The sequence below is a fragment of the Poeciliopsis prolifica genome, unplaced genomic scaffold (assembly GCF_027474105.1).
Source record: "Poeciliopsis prolifica strain line A6 unplaced genomic scaffold, Auburn_PproV2 SCAFFOLD010, whole genome shotgun sequence".
Classification (NCBI taxonomy): domain Eukaryota; kingdom Metazoa; phylum Chordata; class Actinopteri; order Cyprinodontiformes; family Poeciliidae; genus Poeciliopsis; species Poeciliopsis prolifica.
In genome coordinates this window covers 6,836,868-6,846,614 of record NW_026562385.1, presented here as the reverse complement: position 1 = coordinate 6,846,614, position 9,747 = coordinate 6,836,868, and positions in this window count along the sequence as shown.

Here is a 9,747-nt window from a genome sequence, read left to right as displayed (position 1 = left end):
CTGGCGGATGTTTGAATGATCAGTAGATGAACTTATGTGCATTACAATAAATATAGTAAACTTTGAGGTTGTATCAAAATAAAATGTGGAAAAAAAAGCAGGAGGATAGGACTGACTGGATATTTCTCAAAAAGAACGTTTTTTTTTCCACTCTAGAACTCACAACATACTTGTTCTTTTATTAGGATGTTTTTTATTTTTTCTAGATGCCTCGTGCACCTCAGTGTTTAAGTCCAAATTGATGCCAACATGCTTTTACGTAATCCATTTTCCTGCACCTGGTAACTAAATGTCACATTCAACAAGCGCAAATTTAAGGTTGGCCTTAATTAATGCAACTATACCACTTATTGCCATGTTGTATTCTCCAGTTCTCACTATTTTCCCCTCAGACTGCGTGGATAACTACTTATCCTCCAGCATGTCTCTCCAGCTCTCTAATGGCATTGACATTTCTGCTCCAACACTCTCCTCCCGTCATTACCGCGGCTCTCTGTCACTCTGTGAGCCGCTCACCGTCCCTCTCTGGGGGTAATGAACTTAATTGGACTTTATGACATTGTGGGACATCAGGGTACGATCAGGTAAATTGGAAATGTTGTAATAAGATAGTCCAACAATGTGGATTATAGTGATTGTTATAATTTCTTATGGGAGCGCTGGCAAAGCATCAGCACCAGTGCTAATATCGTTACAAATGGACGGCCAGAGTTCTGCTTTTTAATTGAATTTTCTGAAGATATTGATGAATATTTTTCAAAAAATATATCTTGGATCTCTTGTGGTGAGTGGACTTCCCATCTGGCTGAGAGCTGGAAGCAGCAAATGCAGCAACATTATCAGGATTATTCCAAACAGAGCTACTGTATAAATGAAAGGTTTATATTCGGCTCTAGAAAATAAAGAAACAAAAACTCATGTTTACTCCACCAAATATTATTTTCTGAACTCTTTGAGTTAAAATATTCGTGTTGTTGTTTCTAAATGAACATAAACTTGTTTTCTTTGCATTGAAGTGTGAAAGTAGTGCATCTTTTTCGTCATTTTGACCAATTATTATTGTCTGCAAATAAATACAAAATTCTTCGCTTTGAATTTCAGAGACGTGTTGTCAGCAGTTCTTAGAATAAAAGAACAATGTTGATTTTACTCAAACATATACTTATGAAGAGTAAAATCAGAGAAACTGACAATTTTAAGCGGTCTCTTAATTTCGCCATGGGCTTGTAAATGCCAAATCAATTTGGAACCTTAAATGATGCATTTCAATTGTTTTCTTTTTTGTGTGTGGAAAACAAAGTAAAAAAAAAAAAAAAGAAAAACAATCTCAGATGTCAAAATGCTGTTTTAGTATTCAGTTCATTTTAATCTCCCAGTAAAACCAGCTGACTTGACGTCCTCCTGGATGGTAAAAGGGTTCTGAATGCGTGCATTTTTGAGATGTGGTCTTTTAGCACCTAACCATCTCTCCACTGTGCATCAACAAACAAATCACTGTCGTAAATGTGCTGCGAGCCCGGATCTTTATATTCAGATCTCCATCTACTTCAACTCTTCTCAGTTTGTCCACAAGGTTTTCAGCTTCTGCGATGAATGAAATCCATCAGGATCGAGACAACTTGAGCGCTGATAATTAGGACGACGAAGGGCAGGTGGGGGTCGTGCGCCGGACCTTCACAGCTTAGGTGCAAACACCACCGGTTGCTAAGCGACTGTGCGCTCCAAGGGGGTCCTTGTAAGGCATGCAGCTGGGGGTAAGACAAGGAGTCAACAGAGTTTTACCTTAAAACCCCGCACTGGGTTATAAATAGACCGGGGATGTGTGTGTGCGTGTGTGGTGAAAATTACAGAGAAACGCAAAGCTACATGGAATGTGTGACATTAAGTGCATGGAGGGGGAGACGGAGGACAAGGTTTGAGGGGAGTGATATAAGCCGGCAGGCCTGACGCATGAGCTGAGCAGTGTCTGAGGTTGCTGCTGTAATAGGATCTTCTTCCTGTCTTCTCTGAGAAATCCTCATCCTCTTCTGCTTTGCACACACACACACATGCACATTCACATGTCCACACACACACACACTCTTCCTCTCTCTCTCTCGCTAGCACACACACACCTTTTATAAAAATACCCAAGGACAATCCTCACTATTAATAGAAGTGTTGTCAACCGGCTCTGGAGAAATGGGACCTTCTGTTCAGCTAACTATTTTTGCAGCCCTTTCTACTTATGACCCTTCACACTGTCAATTACATCTTACTGGGAGAATCAAGCCAGCCAGCCCCACTACTTTCAGTGAGGTTTCACCATAACGGCGCCAAGCTGTTAAAACAAGAAGTCATTTCCTGCTTCTTCGGCCTGCCATGCAAGGATGCGGTGGCTATTGTTCTCTGGGCATTATCAGCGCACACAGAGCGTTCTGGAGCAGCCTTGATGGACTCCGTTTGGCTGATATTTCAACACTGGGCTCTTGTGGTTCCAGCTTTGGTGTGGTAATCAAACGCCACACATACCGCAGGTGATTTATGCGGCTGGAGGTTGCCACTCAGCCGTCCCGGCATCAGCTCTCCCCCCCAAGTCTGAACGCGGAAATAAACTTCAAGTCATCGCTGGTATCCACTTTTAATGAGGGGAACTGTTTTTGAGTCGGCGCCTACACCGAGTGCACCACGCTATTTAGGAATCACTCAGGAAGTTCGCACCATACTGCCGCATGCAGAAGTTTGGGAGAAGGAATATTGACACTTTTTCTTCAACAGAAAGTTAAAAACGGTCTCGTACTGTTATAGAAAGGGACAGACATAACTAGAAAATTAGCATTTTCTGGGAAAACATTATAAGCAGGGCTAAGAGGGAGGATTAGATTGGGAACCTCAGAACTACAGGGCCAATGTGGTTTTTTACTATTTTTTAAGGATATAAAAAGCGTAATACCAGCAAAAACTTAAAGCTGGATTTTATGAAAACTGTAAAAAAAATAGAAAAAAGTGAAATAAACAGAAGTAGTTGAAGGATAATGCTACAGTTTCAAGTTTTAGTGTCATTTCTAGTTGAAAATGCATCGAAGTATTCAGTAGTTGAAAAGCTCATCATACCATGAAAGGAACATTAATGTTCTTTTCATTTCAAAGGGGCCCAAGATGATCACAAAAATTTGAATATTTTATAAACCATAGAATTTGTCAATACCAAAAGCTGGTAGTCCTGAATAATATGGGGAAAGTTTAAATAGCACAAAGTCTGCAGAAGAAGTCAAGTGGCAAAAAGTGTACAGAAAAAAGTGAAGAAACTCAGGGGCGTGAATCCACACAGCACTCACAACAGTTTCAAGCATCTCCATCCAGATGTTGTTCCTGCTTAGATAAAAGTTAGATTAAGCAGCTGGCTGCTGCAGAAGACCTGAGTTTAAAACTCCCATCAGCCTTCACTGGTTCACTGGTTCTACAAATTCGACCCAAGAGCAGATTTGCTCTGAGCTGAGTCACTCTGTGCTGGCAGAACAGAAACCCCTTTCAGATCATAGTTTTGGTTTTAAAAAATTACAAATGCATTACAAGTCCTTTGAAATTGCACAAGTTGATCCACTTATATTTCGGATCATGTGAGGATCCAAGATCCTGTTGGTTTATTCCTAAGTTTGCATTAATGGCTTGATAACTAAGACTTCAAAGTTGTTGATACGCGCAGTTAGAGAATAGAGATAAATTTCCACTAAGGTTTCCGTACTACACTTTATGAATATGCCACAGTATGATCACGGTACACACCTGTGGACCTCCCGGTTCTGATGGGCGTAGCAGCAAGCACTCACTGGGATCTTAAACATGGCGGCCCTTGTGTGTGAGAGCATCTGTGTTCATCAGGAATAGGGCTCGGGCTGGGAAAACACTTACAGCTTAACACCGTTCCTGCAAAACACCTGTCACCAACCCACACACACACACACACACACACGCGCGCACAAACACGTACACAGTTGCACACTACTCACACATGCACACTCGCCCAAACACTCGTCTGATGCATGCCATGCACTGTCTGACTGCTTCTCTGTTTGTCTCACTCTCTCTTGAACACACGGTGACATGCTCAGAAATGTTTACACTTGTGTCTGCAAGGTCACATTGATTTATTCTCTCACATGGCTGCCGTTACTGTCTTCTGATCACAGCGCGCATCCATCCCGACAATTACTCCTGTCAAACTGTTCTCAAAAGTGTGTAGGGGGTTTTTTTCCCTTCAAAAAGTCACAGAAATGTAGTTTGTATTCTGTGATTTTCTGCATGAGGACATAAAATTAAAACCTGTCAATAAAAACAACAGCGACAGCGCTCCCTTGCCTTCTTACGGCTGCTTTCCCTCCATCTCGCTCACAGTCATCCATCACCCCGTCATCGCCGCTGTTTCTGCGACCTCTGCCGCGCAATCTCACTCACGCTCAGCTCCGTATATGGAGGGCCCATCCAGCAGGGGAGCCACAGGGTTAAATATACTCTGAGAGTGCCAGACTACTCCAGCTAAACTACCAAATGGTGTTGCACCGGGGCCCCAGAGGGCCACATATCGTGCGCGTTGGTTCACCATCTCATTAACGCGAGCATTTTATTCAGATTGCATTGGCGTGAACTGAAAAGACAAGTTTTATAGCCAAATTTTTAAAACGTGTGTGAGGAGATTTTTAAAACGGGGGGGGGGGAGGGAAAATACCAGAACATTTTAAATTAAAGCCTCATGACTTCTGTGTTGGATTGGCGACCCATCCAGGAAGCACGCCACCTCTTGCAAGGAAAGGCATGGACTGATGATCAGAGGGATGGATGGACGTTATTTAAACACCTTGTGATGTCACGGTGGATTCCCAGGTTGAATGGAAAAGAAATAGGCCCACAGCATCACCGATTCTCTACATAACAGTGAGCATCAGATGCTTTGGTTATGAATATCAGATGCTTTTTCACATTTTGTTTGTCATGCTAAAAAACAAAAAAGGAGCGTTTCTTAAAGAAATGAGGACATAAAATTAAATTCTGTCAATATATACAAAACTTTGTTTTGTTTGATAAAAGCACAAAGTCCCTATATATACACACATATATATATGTATATAACAGAGACCCCCATGTTCCTGAGCTCCTCTTTAAGTCAAACATTTTTGGACGTTGTGACTGAGTGCTCCTATAGCATTCCATCAAACGCTACTGTATTAAAGATGCTATGATGTTACTGTATTAAAGATGCTATGATGTTACTGTATTAAAGATGCTATGATGCTACTGTATTAAAGATGCTATGATGTTACTGTATTATAGATGCTATGATGTTACTGTATTAAAGATGCTATGATGCTACTGTATTAAAGATGCTATGATGTTACTGTATTAAAGATGCTATGATGTTACTGTATTAAAGATGCTATGATGCTACTGTATTAAAGATGCTATGATGTTACTGTATTAAAGATGCTATGATGCTACTGTATTAAAGATGCTATGATGCTACTGTATTAAAGATGCTATGATGTTACTGTATTAAAGATGCTATGATGCTACTGTATTAAAGATGCTATGATGCTACTGTATTAAAGATGCTATGATGCTACTGTATTAAAGATGCTATGATGTTACTGTATTAAAGATGCTATGATGTTACTGTATTAAAGATGCTATGATGCTACTGTATTAAAGATGCTATGATGTTACTGTATTAAAGATGCTATGATACTGTATTAAAGATGCTATGATGTTACTGTATTAAAGATGCTATGATGTTACTGTATTAAAGATGCTATGATGCTACTGTATTAAAGATGCTATGGTGTCGTGATAACATGCATGTTTGTCTCGGGTCCTACTGGGTTTGGTTTAATGCAAAGTCCAAGCATGTCATCGAAAGAGGAAAAGCCTCTTCGATAATTTACGATATCTCCTTGGAACGGAGAAGAAGGAAGAGCCGCAGCTCTCCACGAGATCTGGTGACATAACAAGGCAACACGAGAGCCTGGAGCGTATCCTCAGTTTATGTTGACAGAGACACACTGCCTTCAGACTCCGTCTCCTCCTGGTTCGGCTCCAAGGAAAATGTTCAGGGCACATTGTGGGAAAAGCAATGAACTGGCTGTACAACATGGCAGGTTGATGGAACAGGTAGATTGTTCATGTCAGCCTAGATTTTTAGGCTGACACGAAGAAACGCCAATGCAGGGAAAATGGACCCCGCAGCATCAGTTTTGTGGTTTATAGATCAGAACTGAGAGCTGCCAAAAGGTTTGTGTTTGGGCACCACATCGAATGGAAGTGTGGCGCAGACAAAGGTGTTTATGGTCAAGTAAGTACACAGTGGAGAGACACCGGTGTTTATGACATGGCTGGAAGGAGAAAAACCAAGTGCTCTCCAACAAGAACACTACCAGCTGCCTGGTGTTTACTACAGATTGGGCCAAAATCCAGAAGCGCAGTGGAACATTATCGGAGAGGTCAGAAAAGAAAACTGCAAATAAATAAAATGTATCATGAAATCATTCCCACAAAGACTGTAAAAGTTTGATATGAATGGGTGTTTACATATGTGGATGTGGAAGTATAAAGTAAAAATTTTGATCATCAAATAGTCTGTCCAGCACGGTGGTGGTAGTGTCATAATCTCGTCCAACAGAAACTGTTTTTAGCTGTTTTGACTAAAATCCAAGAGCTGGATTTCCTCTCAACTTTTAAAAAGTCCAGTTTCCTGCATTAGCATCACTTTTCATAGAGATTAACCTCAGACTGTCAGAGAGTCTTCCACAGCCTAATAAACTACTACTTCACATCCCAGTCCACTTCTGGAACAAGAACTATTTTTTTGCCACTGTGTGGCAGCATCTGGGTCTGATCGGAGATGACGATAAAGTCAAAAACACAAGTTTAAGAGAGAAGCTACAGATTCATCTTTAAGAGAGAAGCTCAGCCGACCCACATTAATAAACTGAGCAGCGTCCGTCGTTTAGTGACCCGAGTGACCTTTTCTGATTCGTAGAAAGGAAACCAAACTACCCAGGAAGAAAGTCAACAAATGCTTTTCTTATTCATGAAAAGATTAGAGATGATAGCCGGGGATTAGTGCGACTACGACAGCACGAGCATATCTGCACCTTGATGTAACCTTCGAGCGTCAGAGCAACGTCTGCAGTGTTCCTCTCCTGCATGGTGTCACATTCTGAAAGCTTCCCAAAAGAACACTGAAGTTCTGCCGTTGTGTCATAGCTGCCTGCCCACATGCCTGCCACACTATTTATACCACAGGAGCACAACTGCTGCTGTAGGTACAGTTACAGTGAGGCACTTCATGCTGCAGCTGCCTGGCCTCAGCTAATTATACAGTACAATGCACATACTATAGGCAACACACACGTTCACTGATACGACGATTCTGATGTTGGCTCTCATCCTGTATCAATCACCCAGATGGTTCCCTCCCACACGACCGGACTGTCAACGAGCCAGACTGTCCTCTTAATGGCTACACTAATTCTTGTCAGAAATCAGTGTGTAAATAAAAATTTCATAAGACAGAGGAATGGGAAGAGTGGTAACAGAGCGAACAAATAGGCAAATAAGACAAACAACGAGGCTAATGTGGAACAGAAACACTACCCATTCATTTGAATAATCTTTGTTTCAGGTGATTTTAGCCTTGTTTTGTTCAGAAGTTTGGACATTAAACTAATAACCATGTCCCTGTCTAAAGTAAACTAAAATAAAATTGGATAAAATGCAATAAAAATTAGATTAAACTGGTATCTAATGATATTTTTGCTTCACCTTCAATTTAAGCATGATTTCTAAGTATTTTCGGCAGCGATCATTTCTTTATTTTCTGATACTAGTGATGGGTCCGGTAGCACCGATGCATCGGCACATGTATCGGTGCGCGTATTGATTTTAGCAAGTCACGTGACCGATACAGGAACCGTTTGGAAATGACGCTGCCGTGCCAGACTGTTTATAAGGAAGCGAATCTGTCAACGGGATGCATTTCCCCGTCAGATGATGCTTCTACATGTCGGTTTCCGCTAAAGCCGTTTTTTTTTTTTTTTTTTTTTTTTGTTCCGATTTTCCCTTTAGGATAATCTCACAAAGTCCCGCAGCGTGTGGTGTGTTGAATATGTCCAATCTGAAATCGGACATATTCAACATGGTCTTGGCCTGTGGGTTTTTTTTTTTTTCCCTGACCGGAAGCAGAACGCAGCTCCTTGAATGTGACAGGGAGCCAATCAGAAAGCGCGGTGACGTAAGAACGGGGGGAATCCCAAACGGTTGACATGGCAACTGAGAGTCCGCTGTACATGGGAGGTGATATGTGAAAATGTTTATGACTACATGTAAAGGTCACATTTATATATATATGTTTATTATATGTGGTTATGTTCATTCAGTGAAAAACTACAAAAAAACATAATAATTCACCTCACTTAGAATGATCCACAAACTATCACCACTGCTTCTACATCTTTATTCTAAATTCTCGTTTGGTGTGTTTGATGGTTTCACTGGATTCTCTTCTGGAATCGGGATGTTCGTGACTGGAATCTGTTCTCGTGGCGTGTTGCTCTTGGACACGCGAACCTGTTGGACTTTTATCGGCTCTGAGGTCGCAGCGGTTTGGAAAATCGGCCAATCAGACCTGAAACTCACAAGCTCCTTCTCCTCTCATCTCCTCTCGCGGCCCCTGACGCGCTCTGACTCCGGTCGCTATGGTAACGTTCACACATCCCTTCAAAATTAGATACAGATGTGCCACAAAAAACGAACATTATTATAATGTTTGTTTTTCACGATCATAATAATAATGGGAGCCCTGAGCTCGTTTCTCTGCAAAGAGACGGTCTCAACAATGACACCCGGAGTGTTGCTGATGCTCAGGGTGTTTGGTCTCTGCGTGGAGGAGCAGTTTGAAGCTTCATTGCCTCATTAACAGCCGGTCACCTTGTCATGCAGAGCAGCTTGGACTGCATGTTCTCCCTATGCGTGCGTAGGTTCTCTCCGGGTACTCCGGCTTCCTCCCGCAGTCCAAAAACATGACTGTCAGGTTATTTGGTCTCTAAATTCTCCCGAGGTGTGTGTGTGTGTGTGTGTGTGTGTGTGTGTGTGTGTGTGTGTGTGTGTGTGCGTGTGTGTGTGTGTGTGTGTGTGTGTGTGTGTGTGTGTGTGGTTGTTTGTCCTGTCTGCCTCTTTGATGCCGTGAGACAGACTGGTGACCTATCCAGGTGACCCCCGCCCCTCGCCCGGAACGTTAGGCACCAGCACCTCTGGACCCCACGAGGGACAAGGGTGAACAGAAAATGGGGTCAAATTTTAGTTGCAGAGGACAAAGGTCAATTCTTGAGAATATTTCTTAATGAAAGTCAAATGAAGTCAGTCATGTTAACTCAATTACTATTTCATAAAGGGACTTATTGGCTCGTTTATTCTGCGTAAAGGTTCCAACCCTTGTTCCTTCTTTCTTAGTAATCATTCCAAATTTTGTTTCAGGAACTGCCATCTGCCTGTATGCTGGTTCCAGTGGGTGGACATGTGTGTGTGTGTGTTTGGGAAAAGTGTGTGGGGGTGTAGAGTGTGTAACAGGGCATGGCATTATCACTGCTTTGCTTCATAAGCATTAGAGCTCAGCCCTCAGAATGAGCTGCAGCAATCCGATCTCTGCAGTGGATTGAGCGAAATGTCAGTGAGCCACCTTCATTTCTGACATCCAGCGACTGTGGACCGCCACAGAAC